The sequence below is a fragment of the Propithecus coquereli genome, unplaced genomic scaffold (genome assembly GCF_000956105.1).
Source record: "Propithecus coquereli isolate 6110/MARCELLA unplaced genomic scaffold, Pcoq_1.0 Scaffold529, whole genome shotgun sequence".
Lineage (NCBI taxonomy): Eukaryota > Metazoa > Chordata > Mammalia > Primates > Indriidae > Propithecus > Propithecus coquereli.
In genome coordinates, this window is record NW_012151163.1 from 1,128,454 (window position 1) to 1,143,865 (window position 15,412).

General features: G+C 56.8%; 1 protein-coding gene across 1 annotated transcript in view; it reads left to right on the plus strand.

The window, feature by feature from the left end:
- Positions 1-8,612: 8,612 nt before the first annotated feature.
- Positions 8,613-15,412, plus strand: part of ALLC (allantoicase) — a 38,854-nt gene continuing 32,054 nt past the window's right edge. The window contains exon 1 of the mRNA XM_012656947.1: positions 8,613-8,707. The gene's annotated coding sequence lies outside the window, so the exon portion shown is untranslated. The remainder of the gene's footprint in view (positions 8,708-15,412) is intronic.

Sequence of the window (15,412 nt, forward strand, 5' to 3'; positions counted from 1 at the left end):
GCCCATTTGTTCTCTTAGTTTCTTCAGTAGTTATATTAGTCAGAGCTGCCCTTGGTACCTTGTCACCTGGGCCTCTCTGTGGGCAGCTCACAGCATGACGTGGCTTCGTCAGAGCAGCAGGGAAGAAGCCAGGGAGAGAAGTCAGCGCCTCCCATAGCTGGACCTGGGAGGTAACATGCATCGCCTTGCGGTGTTCTGTCCACGAGCAGCGAGTCACCTGGTCCAGCCTACACCAGGGTGAATGCCAGGGGCAGGGACCCCGGGAGCCATTTGAGAATCTGCCTGCACAGTAACCCACAGTTGTTCTTCTTCTTTTTGTATTTCAGAATCCCTAATAAATACCTTCACTTTTCAAAGAAAACACACATCCATGCACGTGCAGCCCCGATGGGTATTGTGGTTTCCGTGTGTCTTGAGAGGGAGGCCCTGGCTGTCCTTTTTTTGTAGAAGGAACTGCCTTGGAAGATAAAGATAGCAGCTCCCTGCCCCGGTGATCCCCCCTGGAGAAAAGGTTTGCTCACAGTCTTAGAGGATAACAGAGAGTGTCCCATTCTGGGGCAATGGCAGGCATGGTTACTGCCGGTTAGTGAAGGTGACATCTCCCTCCGGGGTAGAGGGCTGGCGTGCATTCTACCTGTGGGGGAAGATTCGGGTTCCCCAGGCTGAAGGGTCCTCCCTGTAACTGACCCACGGCGTGTGCCGGTGCTGTCTGCTCCTCTTCACAAAACCCTGCTGGGCGGGGGCTCAGGAGACTGGAGCAGAAACGCCCCTGCTCTGGCCACTGCGATTGCTGCGAGTAATAAAGTCCTTTGTCTCTCACCTGGGAGTCTCATGTCTTTTGCCAGCATCCATGAGACTGGGCTGTAAGTTGAGAAAAATCTCAGATTCTTCCCAGGTCTGGACAGGAATTTCTTGGTATTTCCATGCATTTAATTATCCACCTCATTGGAAGGTCATAGCAAACAAGTTTATTCAGGTATCTTGGATCCGAGAGGTGCCCGGTTTGGTTGGAAAGAGGAGTTCTTTGTCTCTGTGGAGCAGAAGACAGACTCAGGTGGAGGACAGACAGCCAGAGCGGCGCGGGCCACTGCCTCGCCATCAGAGGGGACCAGGAGGACGCTGCCAGGTTTTCACTTCATCTGCCAGACTGTGTCTATGAGAGTCTGATTCTTCCTACTCCTGCTTGTATCCTCTGGTGCTCACAGGTTACTCCCTCCACGAACTCACCCGTCTTCCCGCTCACCCACTCATTCATGTCCTACGCAGACAGTTCTTAAGTCTCTGTTTCTGACGGCGGCAGACCAGCGTGCCAGCTCCCCCGGTAACTGGAGCTTCACGTGTCAGGGACGCCGCCGTGCGTGGGGGACGCCGTGTGTGGGGACGGCTGTTGCTGAGCAGGTCATCTCAGTGGCAGGCGGGTAAGTCCTCACACGTCCCTGAGGCTGGGGTCTCCCTCCTGGCCCAGCCCTCGCCCACCGTTACCCACGAACACACAGTTTGCTTAGAGTAGCCTTGAGAGGACAGGACGCCAGACAGGAAGGTGTGTTGCTTGTTACCACGCAGGGAACACGCAGATATATTTTGATCGTGATACATTCAAGATGACACATAGATATGCAGGACGAGAAGTAAAAACGCTTCACCCCCTTCTCCTCAATCGGCTTTGCTCCAGTTGGGGGTTAGTCTTTCCAGACCTTAAAAAAAAGCACGCACACACTCACATATACACAAATATGTGTGATTATTTTAAAAATAGCCGTGGAATGGGTCACAGGTGGGCATCACTTCTCGCCTTGCCTTTTCCGTTGACAACACGTCTTGGAGCTCTTCCAGGCAGGTCACGGGACGGCCTCGCCCATCACGTCGCTCCTGTGCAGCGCACGGTCCGGGCGAGTAAGGGAAATGGCACAGCACGTGGTCAGGTGGGGACCTGGGGGAGGCGTGGCCGAGGGAGGCGCTTCAGCAGCCGCGCGATGGACCCCTCTGCGCGGCGATGCTTTGGCCCCGGGAGCCCCCGCTCTGCAGGTCTGCGGTGGGTGGAAGCGTTCGCATCTGCCTTTCGGTCGTTCTGCTCCCGCACACCCTGCACCTGTCTGGGCCTCGGTCTCCCCACCGTGCAGCCGAGGAGGTTGGACGGAAACACCTCCGACCTTCACATTCATGTCTCACGCGAAATTAGAGGGAGATCTGCTACCACATGGTCGCCCCTCCCCTTGGCTTCACCCGGGGGATCATGTCGATGCTAAACTCAGCGAAGGCACACGTAGCCTTTATTTGTACCTGGTTAACATTCCCTTATGTGATTATGACCGTTTTAAAGCAAATTTGATCGGGTCTAAGCAATGGGGCATGAAGTCAGAAACACCGCCCCTGATTTAACTCCCGCAGCATCTCAGGAATGGACCTATTGTGTAGACTGCAGAGCCTGACTCGTGCGGTAGGAGGGAAATGGTTTGATGTAGGACAGAGCGGGATTTATTAGGTGCTGCATTGAGGCGTGACCAAAAATCTGGCACATGTATTTTTTTCAGAGCCCTCCATGAAGTGTGGGCTGAGACGGATGAACATAGACACAGCCTGGGGCTGCCTGGCGGGTGACGGCAGATCTGTGATTCCACACTGCCACCAAGCGGGGGAGGGAGGACGGGCGCAGCCACAGGCCTGTGCAGGGTGGCAGAGCTGCGGGTGCTCACAGGAGCTCTTTTGGATGGCGTGCATGTGTGCATGTGTGTGCACGTGTGCATATGTGTGTGCATGTGCATGCGTGTGCATGTGTGTGCATAGAAGAGTGCATGTGCGTGTGTGTGAGTGCACGGGGGAGGGGAGCAGTTAGAGACAGGCAGAAAGAACAAAGAGCAGGGTGGGGAGGCAGGCGTCTGGCCCGCGGTGTCACACTCGTCAGAAAACCCTCAGCCTCTCTCCAAGTGATTTCTCATCCTCAAGTAGCAGACTCAAGGCTAGTCAGAAGAAGAATCAGTCACTCTGACCGTTGGTGGCAAAGATAAGCTCTAGGTAGAGGAATAGTCCCCAGCGCCTCGGCAGCACCAGCAAAAAGCTCCCTGTGGGCTGGGAGGCGGGAGCAGTGAATCGTGGGCGCCTCTTCACGCAGGCTGGGCTTCCCGACAGCTGTCAGGCGCTCCCCACGTTCTGTCTGGGAGAGCCCTTTGTCTGGACATTCGAAATACCGCTGTCCCAGGAGGCCGCATGTCAGGCGGCAGCTCAAGGTCACCGTCTGGACGGCGACCCATGCCTCCTGTGCACCCACGGGGCTGAGGCAGGTGAGGGCCCCGGGCAGTGATGAAGGCCAGACCAGGTCATTGGGCACGACACAGCTCAATTCAGCAGATCTGAGCCAAGGGAAGGGGGTGTTTCTTAGCTGTAAGCAGGAAAATCCAGGCTGGCTAATTTGGGCAGAAAGGGAAGGTGTTGAAAGCTTCCTGGGAGTTCACAGGAATCTGGGAGTCTGCCGGACCAGCCTGGGCTGTGTGGAAGGGAACAAAGCCCATGAATCACGCTGCAGATGGGCCTGCGTGGGTCCCTCTGCTGCTGGCGGCTGCAGAGGCTGTTGCTAGGCTGCCGCCACCGTTGCCATGGAAGCAGCAGCGGCTGTGTCTGCATGTCACTAGCTTCTCATTCAGAGCCTGGGGCGGGTCTGCTTGGGTACCTAGGGTTCAGGGCCATTTCATGTCTGCACATGTTGTGCACTGCACAAATCCAGAGGCGCCACTCATAGAAATATAACCTGCACAACCATGCACGGCAGCTTCGTGTGCGTCTGTGCCCTAGACACAAACAAGGCCAGGAAGCACGTATTTTCCAGTTCCTATGGTGGAAGGAAAATGCTGCTCCCTAAGGATGGAAATAGCCCAACCAAGCACAGTGTGTCAGTTAGCTTTTGCTGTGTGAGAAACCACCCCCAAACTTAGTGATTTTAAACAATAACCATGTATTTAACCATTAATCATAATTCTGTGGGTCAGCAATCTGGACTGAGATAAGCTGGGTGGTTCTGGTCTCGCTGGGCTCACTGTCATGTCTTTGGTCCATTGCTGGGGTGGCTGGTCTTGGATGTCCCAGCTGGGAGGCTCATTCTGCAGCCTCAGCACGTTCGCAAGGTAGCAGCAACATTCCGGAAAGTGAGAGTGGGCGCACGGAGGCCTCCTGAAGCCTAAGCTCAGGGGGACATCGCTTTGTCACATTCTGTGGCCAAAGTCAGTCATAAGCCGAGCCCAGGTCCAAGGGGTCGGGAAGTGGACTCCACCATGGCGGCAGGGACGTGCAGGTCCACCGCACAGGGCTGTGGCGGGCTGTGCCATGTGTGCCACCTGCCGCTGGTGGGAAGTTCAGATGTAAGACGCAGGGACGGACGTCCACCACGGCAGGATTTGGGAGGAGGGAGGGGCACTCCAGGCGGTCAGCGAGGGCCGGGGCGTATGACAACCGGTGGGAGAGGGGCCTGCTCCCTGGGGCAACGCCAGGCTCTGGGAGCTGGGACACGGGTGGGTGTCAAAGACAATGGTTTCTGGCCGTGCCTTGGGCTCGAGTGCAGCAAGGGTGCTCCGGGCCCCTCTGTGCCAGGCCACGCCAGAGCTCTGCCCCTCCTCGGTGGCCTGGAGGTGTCCCCACTGCCTTCATCCCACTGGCCAGGATAGTTCCCAGCAGGCCCGGGGCTTAGTGAGGGCCGAGCCTCTGTCAACACATCCCGTTGTCCTCCCCTGTCGCTCCCTCCGGGCTGCAGCCTCAGGCTCAGCCTACACCTTTCTCATCCCTCACCCCGCCGGGCTTCCTGCTGGACTGTCACCTGTGGTGTGGAAGGAATTGTCCCACAGTTAACTTGTATTATCCTGCATGGTTTCCGCGGCTCAGGAATCTGGGAGCAGCTTGTGGGGTGGTCCCGGCTCAGGGACGCTCACAGATTGCCTCAGGGTGACCGCCAGGGCCATGGCCTCGCCTGCAGGTGGGGCTGGGGCTGGAGGCTCAGCGTCCGAATTGGCGCGCTCACACGCCGGCGAGGCAGTGCTGGCTGTGGGTGGGGGCCTCGGCTCCCGCCATGTGATCTCTCCCGAATGTCCCTATGACAAGGCAGCTGGCTTCCCTCCGAGCGATGATCCAAGAGCACTTGGTGGGAGCAGCCACGAAGTCACGGGGCAAAGGGGCTGGATGCGGGAGAGGCGGAGGGCCGTGGCCATCGCTGCAGCTGCCACACGGGAAAGAGCAATGGCTGCTGGGTCTGCGCGACCTCGCCCCCGAACCGCACTGTCGTTCTGCAATGTCCTGTCGGTCACGCTGCCCAGCCCGGCTCCGCGGAAGTGCTTCACCCACGGGTGTGAGGCCCTGCAGCGAGGACTGGTGCCACCCTGGAGGCTGGCCCAGGCCACCCACGCTTGTTCCCTCGGGTGGTGCTTTCGTAGGTGAAACTGGGTCATCCGACCCACACACTCAGCACCATCTGACAGGCGCTGTGGGGCTCACGACGCACTCCCTGAGCGCTTGCTGTGACCAGACAGCGCCGGAAGCTCTGGGACTGCACGGCCGGGTGGCGACTCTCAGTGGACCCTCAGGTACACAGCAAACCCGATCCTATTTTCTGTGAGTTTCCATTCAGCCGAATGGAAGAAGCTTCCTCTCCGTTCTGGATTTCACGCCCCATTTCCCCGGGGTCGAGCCAGGGACGAGGCATCGAGAACACACCTGGATGGCGCAGAAGAAGGGCTGCGTGGTTGCTTTTCAGGCAGATGTTGCCATAGATGAGAGGCGCTTTGCATTAACTATCTATTGCTGCGCAATATGCTACCACCACGGGTTAGAGGCTTAAGCCAGCGTTCGCGGCCTCCCAGTGTCCGCCGCCGGCACCCGGGCCTGGCTTCAGCGGCCCCTCTCACAGGCTGCGGCCAAGGTGCCATGGCTGCTGTCGTCGCAAAACTCCGGGAGGGGTTGGCTTTCCCACCCACTCCCACGGGCACGGCAGGACCAGCTCCTCGCTGGCTACTGGCCTCCCCGTACTGCGGCTCACAGCACGGCAGCCAGCGCCGTCGGGGCCATCAGAGGAGAAAAGCCAGACACACACACACACACACACACACACACAGGGAGAGACAGGGAGAGAGAGACGGGGGAGAGAGAGACAGGGAGAGAGGGAGAGAGAGAACACACTCCCATGATGGAAGTCATAGACCTCTATAACCTCACCTGGAAAGTGACACCCGTCGCCTTTGCCGTGTTCTGTTCCCCAGAAGTGAGCCGCTGGCCTCGGCCCACACTCAAGAAGGGATCACACAAGAGCGTGAATACGGGAGGTAGGGTCCGTGGCGCCCTCTTGGGGTCTGCCTGCCCCGGGCTTGGCAGGGGTGTCCAGTGGTGGGTAAAATATGAACAGCTTATGAGACTATTAAAGTAATGACAAGTTTAAGCATTTGCCTAATTAAAGGGACAAGATTCAGGAAACCATTATCTCACATCTGGAAACAGAAGGAAAGCCATGAATGTCCCCCTGAGCACCGAGCCTGTGCTTTTGTCGGACCACCACGGAGCCTGTAGCCCACTCCAGTTGGGGCTTGGCTGGTGGCCGGTGGCCAGCACAGCCGCGAGCTTCCCCCGAACAGGCCGAGGAGAGACACTGCCCCAGTAGCAGGCCCCTGCTGAGTGCGTGGAAGACGCCCTCCAGCCAGGCAGCCCCCCACCTGCCACGGGTGCAGGCTGGTCCCCTTGCCTCCTGGGACCCCGGGGAGGCCACGGAGGGTGGCGCTAAGCTTATTCTGTGGCTGCTCCAGCCCTTGTCACCACAAATCCTCACGTCTCGACAGGACGAAGGAGCAAGGAAGCCCCGACGGGGCTCCAGGAAGGACCTCCTGCCCAGCCCCGGCCCCACTCCGCCTGCTCTCACCCTGCCCGCTCCCCACAGAGCGGTCCCGCAGGACGGCCTGCCGCGCCACGTGCGACAGAATGTTCTCCATCTGTGCGGTCCTGCACAGAGCCACGGGCCACGCGTGGCCACTGGGCACCTGACACTTAGCTCACGAGTCAGAGGAGCTAAAATTTTAATTCCATTTAATTTTAATTAAATTAATTTAAGTTGTAGGTAACTATTTAATTTTAAATAGCTAGCGGCTACCACACTGGATGGTGCAGCTGGTAGAACCCCAGGTCCCGAGTGGCCCATGGGCCGGCGGCACCGCATTGCCGCAGAACGTGCAGAATCCTGACTCTCGGGCCCCATCTCAGGCCCTCGGTCTCGGAATCTGTGTTTTCTGCACGTCCTGAGCGATTTGAGTGCATGTTAGACTGCAGGAGCCGCTCTGGGCTTGGAGAGGGTCGAGGGGCTTTCTCTAGCCCCCTGGGTGTTCTTCTGTGGCTTTAATCTATGCCACGGCCCAGACTCAGTGAAACGAAAAAGACACAAATGGGCCCTTCTGCTCTCTGCACTTATCTGAGGCAGCAGGAGCTGCCCTTGCAGGGAGAGGTTTTGGGGTGACAAGAACTGCCAGGGATAAAACACCATCCACTGATTTACTAAAACACAGTCCGCTACATAAAGCAGCGTAGCACGTGGTTTGTGTTCTTAAAGAACTTTGTCTGGAAGGTGAGACAGATGTGTAAACACCAACTCGAAGGCCAGTGTGGGGAGCTGGACGCATCCACTCTGCGTGTGCGGCGGGGCGGAGAGCGGGGCAGGCTCCTGGGGGCAGCTCTGAGCCAACCTTTCTGATGGTTTGGCTTTCTCCAGGGAAAGAGCGGGTGCAGGAGGGGAGAAGGCTGGGCCAGGCCCTGGGAAAAGAAATCCAGAAGGAAAAAAGGAGCTTGTGGGTGGTGGAGTCTTCCTGGGACAGGCTGTCTTTCCGGAGTCTCAAAGAACAGCCATCCGGGTGCTGTTCTGCACTTGGGCTCAGTCCGGCCATCCCTGTGCAGGCCACCCCAGATGACTTTCTTACCTGTCCAAGCCTGAGTTTCTCCATTCGTAGGGCGGGAGAACACCTGGTTGTGACGAAGCCGTGTGGTCACCTCTGTCACCGCGTCTCAAAGTAGATGCTCAGCTATTCTGTATCCATTGAAAATTCTTCTTCAGACAAGAGATCTTTGAGGGCAGGGATGAGTTTGTCTGTGTTGCAAACCCCAAGGCCTAGCGTCCCCTTGGCAAGGCGTCCTTTCTCAAGGGTCCACAGACTTCCTTAAATTTTCGTGTGCATGTGGCTTTCTTCAGGGGCTGAGGGTCCTTAAACTTTGTCAAGTTCCCTAAAGACTCCGTCCTCTCTAGTAGGTCAGGACCCACTGCTGGGTGTGCTCAGTGTTTCGGCCTAAATTAATAGGTGACTTCTAGACATAAAACTTTAACTCATGGTACTAGCTGGACCAGAAAGTGGGGATTTCAGGCTAGGCCAGCGGTGGGAGGTAGTTTTGTCAGAGATGGTGGAGGGCCCTGGGACCGGCAGGGTCACACTGGCGGGAAGGAGCGGGTCTGGCTCCGGGCCTTGCGTACAGGGGCCGTGCAGAGACCTGCTTGGCTTCTCCAGGGAGGAGCTGCTCTACCTCTGGGCTCCATGTCCCTGCAGCCCTTGTGACATCACACAGGCATGGCCAATCTCCGCAAAGTTCTGCCTCGACCTCAGGCCCTGTGAATTCTCTCCGAGCTGGCACCCAAGCACCATGGGACCTTGGCTGGCTCGTGGGCAGCAAGAAATCCAATCCTAGATACTGGACTTCGGACCCCTAGGTGAGGTTGGAGTGTTGCTTGTGGATACCTTGCTGTTTTTACAGTTGGCATTGCCGAAAGAACAGGGAGACAGCAGAGACGGATTTCAATAGTGCAATGAGAATTTGACGTGTGGCGGGTGAGAGTGGGTGGGTCGTGAAGACGCTGCTTTGTGCTGTTGAACTGGGCTGGTATCGGGCTGGGCCGAACATCAGAAGGGCCTCTGAGCAGGGTTAGACGTCTGGGCTCTGGTCTTTGCTCTGCTTGGTTTTAAGTCACGTGACTTTGGTCTTTTTAAAAGAAAATCTAAATAACCAAGCCCGAGGTGAAGTAAACCTATACTCCAAAGAAGAGTCACAAATTAGAACAAAACTTAGATATACGCCAACAGTCACCTGTCGCCAGGGACCCCGTGCGTTAACCTTGTACTCCTCCGAATCCCTGCTGACACTCACTCCGGCTTCGTCTCAAACTTGAGCAAACTGCTCCTTTTATTTCTACCACAAATCTCATACTTTTGGCCAAAGGCATCTACAGGACTTACTGACGGTGATGACCAAAGTCCCTGGAGGCTTTCTCCTTTAACAGGGACTGGTCCTCGGTCAGCGTGGCCTTCCCTGCTCTCTCGCTCCCTCGCCTCCTAGACTTGCCTGGCCACACCTTCCTTATTTTGAGGCTAATGCCAAAGGATAAAGAACAGCGCGAACATGCTTGATGTACGAAATTTCACTTCTTCCATGAGAAGAGAGCGATCGCCCCATCTCATTGGAATAACCCGTTATAACCGTCCTTTCTGACGATTAAGGTGAAATCCACATAAAAAGCTTTAGCGTGTTTGTCAGACGTCAGAGGCTGACCCCCGCCCCCGTCTGGCCTCACACACAGCACAGAACGTATTTAGAGGTCGTTTGTAATGACGGGTAGGAAGGGTTTGCAGCGGCGGCCCGGAAGGAGCTGCCGTAGGAGGCCTGAGCGTGTGGGCGGCTCTGGCAGGTGCGCTGGAGGCCTCGGCCAAGGTCCCCCTGGCTCCTTCCCTTTCTCTCCTGGACCTTGGCTATTTTGTCACTAGACACCAGGGGACGATGAGCAGGGAATTTGTGAGCTCATACACGAAAGGCTCGGAGCCGTGACCTCCCCCCAGCAGGGCGGATAACAGGCCTCACACCTCCAGCTCCGGCTGTCCTGCAACAGCGGCAGGGACCTGCACGGGGCCTGCACAGCGTGGGCCACCAGCCGGTGCCTTGGGACTTGTGGCTGAGGAGAGACACTTAGCGGAGAGAAGCCACAGGCCTTTTCTGCAGCAGACGCCAGAAAGAACCCGCTCTTCAGGGAAGAGTGGCCGGCACCGTGGGGTGTCCTGGAGACCCACGTGCACGTATTGTCCCTTTTCTTCCTCGTGTTTTTGTCTTAGCGGTGGAGAGACTTTTCACGTGATAGCTCTGGAGACCGTTGGGTGCCGTAGTGTGGAGGTTGGGCCCTTCCAGACTCATGCTGAGGTTCGATGCCCAGCGCTGGAGCTGGGCCTGGTGGGAGGAGTTCAGTCAGGGGTGGATCCCTCACGAGTGGCTTGGTGCTGTCCTTGCGGTAGCGGGTGGGTCCCTGCTCCATTAGTTCCCACGAGAGCCGGCTGTTAAAAGAGCCCGGCACCTCCCTCGACCTGCCTTCTCTCCTGCCGTGCGATCTCCGTGCACGCCAGCCCTCTTCCCCTGCCGCCATGAGTGCGCCCACGGGTGCTGGCGCCAAGCCTCTCGTGCGGTGAGTCGTAAACCTCTTTTCTTCATAAATCACCCAGCCTCAGGCATTGTTTACAGCAGCACAAACGGACTAACACACTGGGGAGCACAGACAAGGCGCCATCACTGTGTTCTCCATGGTAAAGTGGGGGCCAGACCTGCCTGCACTCACAGCCTGCCCCTCCCTCTTCCTTGCTGTGTGACATCGGCTGGGAGCTTCCCTCTCTGGGCCTCTCGACACTGGCGATCACTACGTGTAACTCGCAGGCTTGGGGCGAGGAGGACACAAAGGCAGATGTGGAACACAGAGGCGATGCTCACAGACATCGGGCCCTGCCTATGCTCCCATCTCATTTTGCACATATTTTATGTCTGTTTATGGCAAATCACTTCTGCTCCCTCTTCGACGCCCACGCAAGGGCCACTCGACACAGGAGGACCTCTCTGCTCCGCGCCAGTCCCAGTCCCACACTTCCCTCCACTCTGGCCCAGCACGCGTCCTCTGAGGACAGGTGGCTCCGTTCATTTGCTCGCCCTCCTCGGAGCCCGGCGGGGGTCCTGCGCAGAGCCGGCCATCGGTAGGTGCTTTGGGAATTAATGACGGATGACGGGTGGAGACTCGTCACAAGGCGCCGTCTGCAGTGGGACAGGAAGAACCCCTGCGATCCCGGCAGAAGGAAATGGCGTCTGCGGTTGTGTCTAGACGTGGGCTCCTGAGGAAGTCTCTAGTTTTATGTGAACACGTTCCTCTTACACAGAAAAACAAACGCATGGTTGAAAGGGCACATCGTTCTTCAGAGTTAAGGGGGGATTCCTCAGCTCAGGTGACTTTTGGGCGTCAGGAATGCTGTAGGGGTGGCACCTCTGGTGGGCTGGGAGGGAAGGACAGCTTCAGAGCCCTGGGGCAGCACGGCCTGCCACCTACCAGAAGGCCCGAGTCCCAGCTGTTCCCCTTCCCCCAGGGTGAGGTGGTGCAAGGAGAACCAACGCTGGGCTCTGCCAGCCGGGAGAGTGCGCACCTGGGCGCCTTACATTTTTGGGCCTCAGTTTTCTCATCTGTGAAATGACAGAGTTGGAGATTCTCAACCCTGTCTGTCCGTCCAGCAACCCGCCCCCCCCATAGATTCTGATTCGTTTGTCTGGGGTGGGGCCAGAGGTGATTTGGAGGAATGAGCCTGGGTGACACAGGAGTCCCCTCCGTCCCGATGGCCAGGGTGGGGCGCACTGTCCCCCATGTCCCTGGGGGGCTGTGGACCAACCAAAGCCACAGCTGGCAGAACCCTGCGGCTCTACTTTCCTGGCCCTGGGATGGGCAGTCTCTGAAGTGGGTGCAAGATCAGTGGAATGTGGCAAGAAAGTAAGCAAGCCACGTGTTTCCTTTTTGTAATCAAGTGACTACGAAGCGAATCACACATATAATTAGTACGTAAACATTTGTGTATTGAGGCGCAGGCTGCTTTACCAAGAGGGTTGCGCAGTGACCTGGATGGGGGAGGGGTGTGAGCACGTGGTCTGAGCACGTGGTCGGCGGCGCCTTCTTCCTCCCACCTTCGCGTCTGTCCTCTTCCCACGCAGCCCAGCAGTGCTACAGCCTCCTGCACACACCTGCGTTTCTCCAGCCGCATTTCCACGCTGGGTCACACCCCGGGCCACCGCTGGGACCGTGGTCAGGACGTTGGCTCGGGGCCAAGGTCGCCCCTCCGCCCCCCACCCATGCCGGTGGGAAAGCGCGGCGGGGGACGCAGAGTCACTCCCCAGGGGACGTGGCAGGGACGGCCGCGCCAGAGTCGGGCCTCTTCCCAGGTGCCACGTGGGGCCCTCGTGCCCTCGCCTGTCCTGCAAGGGCCACCGCCGCGGGAGCCCTGGGCGGGACCGGACCTGCGCAGGTGGGGTTTGGTGGCTGGTAGGTCGTGGCGCACAGCGCAGACAAGGTGGCCGCCGCGTGGTCGGGGCAGAGCCTACCTGCGCGGGCCAGGGGCGCTAGTGCGACCCCGGAGCTTGTACGGCAGCCCGTTCCCGGCCCAGACGCCCCTCACCCCGCAGGGAGGGTGTAATCTTCTCCAGACTTCTTCCATTAAATGCAAATCTTCCTCAGAGTCACCACAAGAAACCTGTTTCATTACCAAGGAAACCGGGCCTGGGAGGGAAGCCCGCCGCGCAGCTGCGGCAGGTGCAGCAGGATGGAGACTCGGCTCTGCCTGGCTTTCTGCAGAAACGGCACCCACGCCCATCTGGACCCACCTGCGCAGCCTTGAGCCCGCCCATCTCAGACCCACCTGTGCAGCCTTGAGCCCGCCCACTCCAGACCCACCTGTGCAGCCTTGAGCCCGCCCATCTCAGACCTACATGTGCAGCCTTGAGCCCGCCCCCACCAGACCCACCTGCGCAGCCTTGAGCCCGCCCATCTCAGACCCATCCCATACCCACCTGTGTAGCCTTGATCCTTCCCATCCCAGATCCACCTGTGTAGCCTTGAGCCTGCCCACCCCAGACCCATCCCAGACCCACCTGTGCAGCCTTGAGCTGGCTTCCAGCAGAGAGTCCCTCGATCCTAAGTGCACGCCTTGTCTCTGGACCACATCACCCACCCCTTGGCTTCAGTTCCTCCCTCTATAATTTGTGACTCCCAACTGCCTTCCCCACAAACTCGTCTCCATGGTCCACCTGCCTCCAGCACCTCATATTTGACATGTTCACCTGTGTCTGCCCCCCTCCTCCTGTGTAGTCCGTCCCACCCATGAGTCCCCACTGGTGCTGCGTGGCTTCCCTTCCACTCCCTTCCTAAACATTTTGAATGCACCCCTCCTCTCCAGGCACTCATGATTTCTCACTTGGATTCCTATGACCTCCTGCAAATGTTCTGCTACTAATTTCGTTTGTCTCTGTCTAACCTATCCTCTGATCTATGGCTCAATGAACTGTCTAAAAGTTAAACCTGATGTCTCCTCCCCTGCCTAAGATGCATCCCATAAGATGGAAGGTGCACAAGACCCTCCTTCGCTGCTGCCTGTCTGCCTTCACCACCCGCCCTCTCCATTCCCTGCTTGGACACTGTTAACTCTGCCTTGCGCCTTCCTTCCTTGCTCATGCCTGGAATGTCCTGCCCTGGGTGGGTGACTCTTCATCCTTCAAGGCTCTGTTCGCCTTCTCCGGGAATCTTCCATGAGCTCTGGCTGGTCTCCTCGCCTCGGTCTCCTGCGGTGTTTGTGCACCCTTGCTGCTTCCTTGCCCCAGGCCATGCTCCCTGCTCCCTCGCTGGTGTGTGGAGGACACGGCCAGATAGTGCCTGTGGTCCTCAGCACCTGGCAGAGTTCTTGGTAAACAGAAGGTGGGCAGTGAATAATATTGGAAGGTGGCGGGAGGCTGCCATGAAGTGATGATGTTTAAAGTTCCGTACGGTGTGGGGTAGGGGTTGGCAAACTACTGTCTGCCGGCTGGTCCGCCATACAGTTCACGTATGGTTTTTACACTTTTAAATGGTTGAAAAAAATCTAAAGAAGAATATTTCACAACATAAAACTGGTATGAAACCCACATTTCAGTGTCTATAAATAAAGTTTCCTTGGAACCCAGCCACGCTGGTTCCCTTGCGAATTGTCTGCGGCTGCTTCGTGCTGCGGCTGCAGAGTGGAGGTTTCCATCAGCCGGCTCTCTGCCGGGCAAGTCTGGCGACCCCCAGTGTGGTGGGGGCACTAGCTCCGCAGCCAGCCAGAGGACGACTTGAATTCGCTCTCCCTGGGAATATGAGGCCGAGGATGCACACGTGGTAGGTGGTCCTGGGAGTTGGGGGGGACCCTGTCAGGAACTTCACCCGTGCCTGGTGCGTTTGGCGATCCTCAGTGGGAGGTAGCCAGGTAGATGACTTTGTGGTGTCGTTGAGGGTTTCTTACGTTGATGAGAGGTTATGAAAGAATTCCGAGACCGTTACTTAACGTTGATATTACTTCTAAGGTCACTAATAAGAAGGGATATTAAAATAATGGATGGCCTCCTATAGTTTGCATGAAAATGCTTTGAGGACCACACGCCTGTGCTGTGTGATAGAACTTTGCGATGACGGAAAATCTCTTCTGTGCCGTTCAGGATAGTAGCTCTCAGCTGCGGTAGCTTCTGAGCACGTAAACTGTGGCTAGTACAACTAAGGAATTGAATTTAAATGTCATTAGATTTAAATTGAAATATCACGTGTGGCAAGTGGTTCCCATCTCGGTGCAGCCCTGGAGCGCTGAGACGCCCACGGTGGGCTGTAATGCCCATGGCCAGCACCTGGCCGTGAGCCTCTCTCTCACCTGAAGGTCTTCCTTCCTGGCCTAAAGACAAAGGGGTGGAGCAGGTGTGGGTGGCCGCAGAGAAAAGAGGGGCTGAGTCCTGCACGCCCTGCCCCCCCTCGCCTCCCCACTACAGCTTCCAGCAAATCACACCGGGAGAGGAATGCGTGTGGGAAGCTTGTCTCCAGGGCGGCTCCTCTGTGGGACTTTACAAGGATTTGCTTGTTTTCCTTTTGTCTCAATGTAGCACATTTTAATCTCACTTGAGTAGCGGGGTCTCAGCTGCCAGTGGAGCTTCTCCAAGAGGATGATAAAGAGTTGAAGTAAGTATTTCTCGCAAGTTGCCGTAAAGCTGCCTTTATATATTAACTCCTCATCTCTCGCGAAGCTCGCAGGCGAGGGCTAAGTGAGCTGGCGGGAAGGCCAAGGAGAAAGCCTGCAGAGAATTGCCCCCCCAAATTAAATTCATTTCCGCCAGTTGAGACAGATGTTTCTGAGTGCCAGATTTCATTCGGAAAAACAAACATTAGCCTCAAAATCTCTATATGGCTTTTGAGGTGTCATATATATGACTTATATATGATGTATATATCTTAGAAGTAATATCTATATATGTCATATATAGATCATATATAGCTCATATATATCCTACATATGCTATACACCATATATCACATATGTAATGTATGTTATATATAGGTAATATATCATATAGACTGTATGTT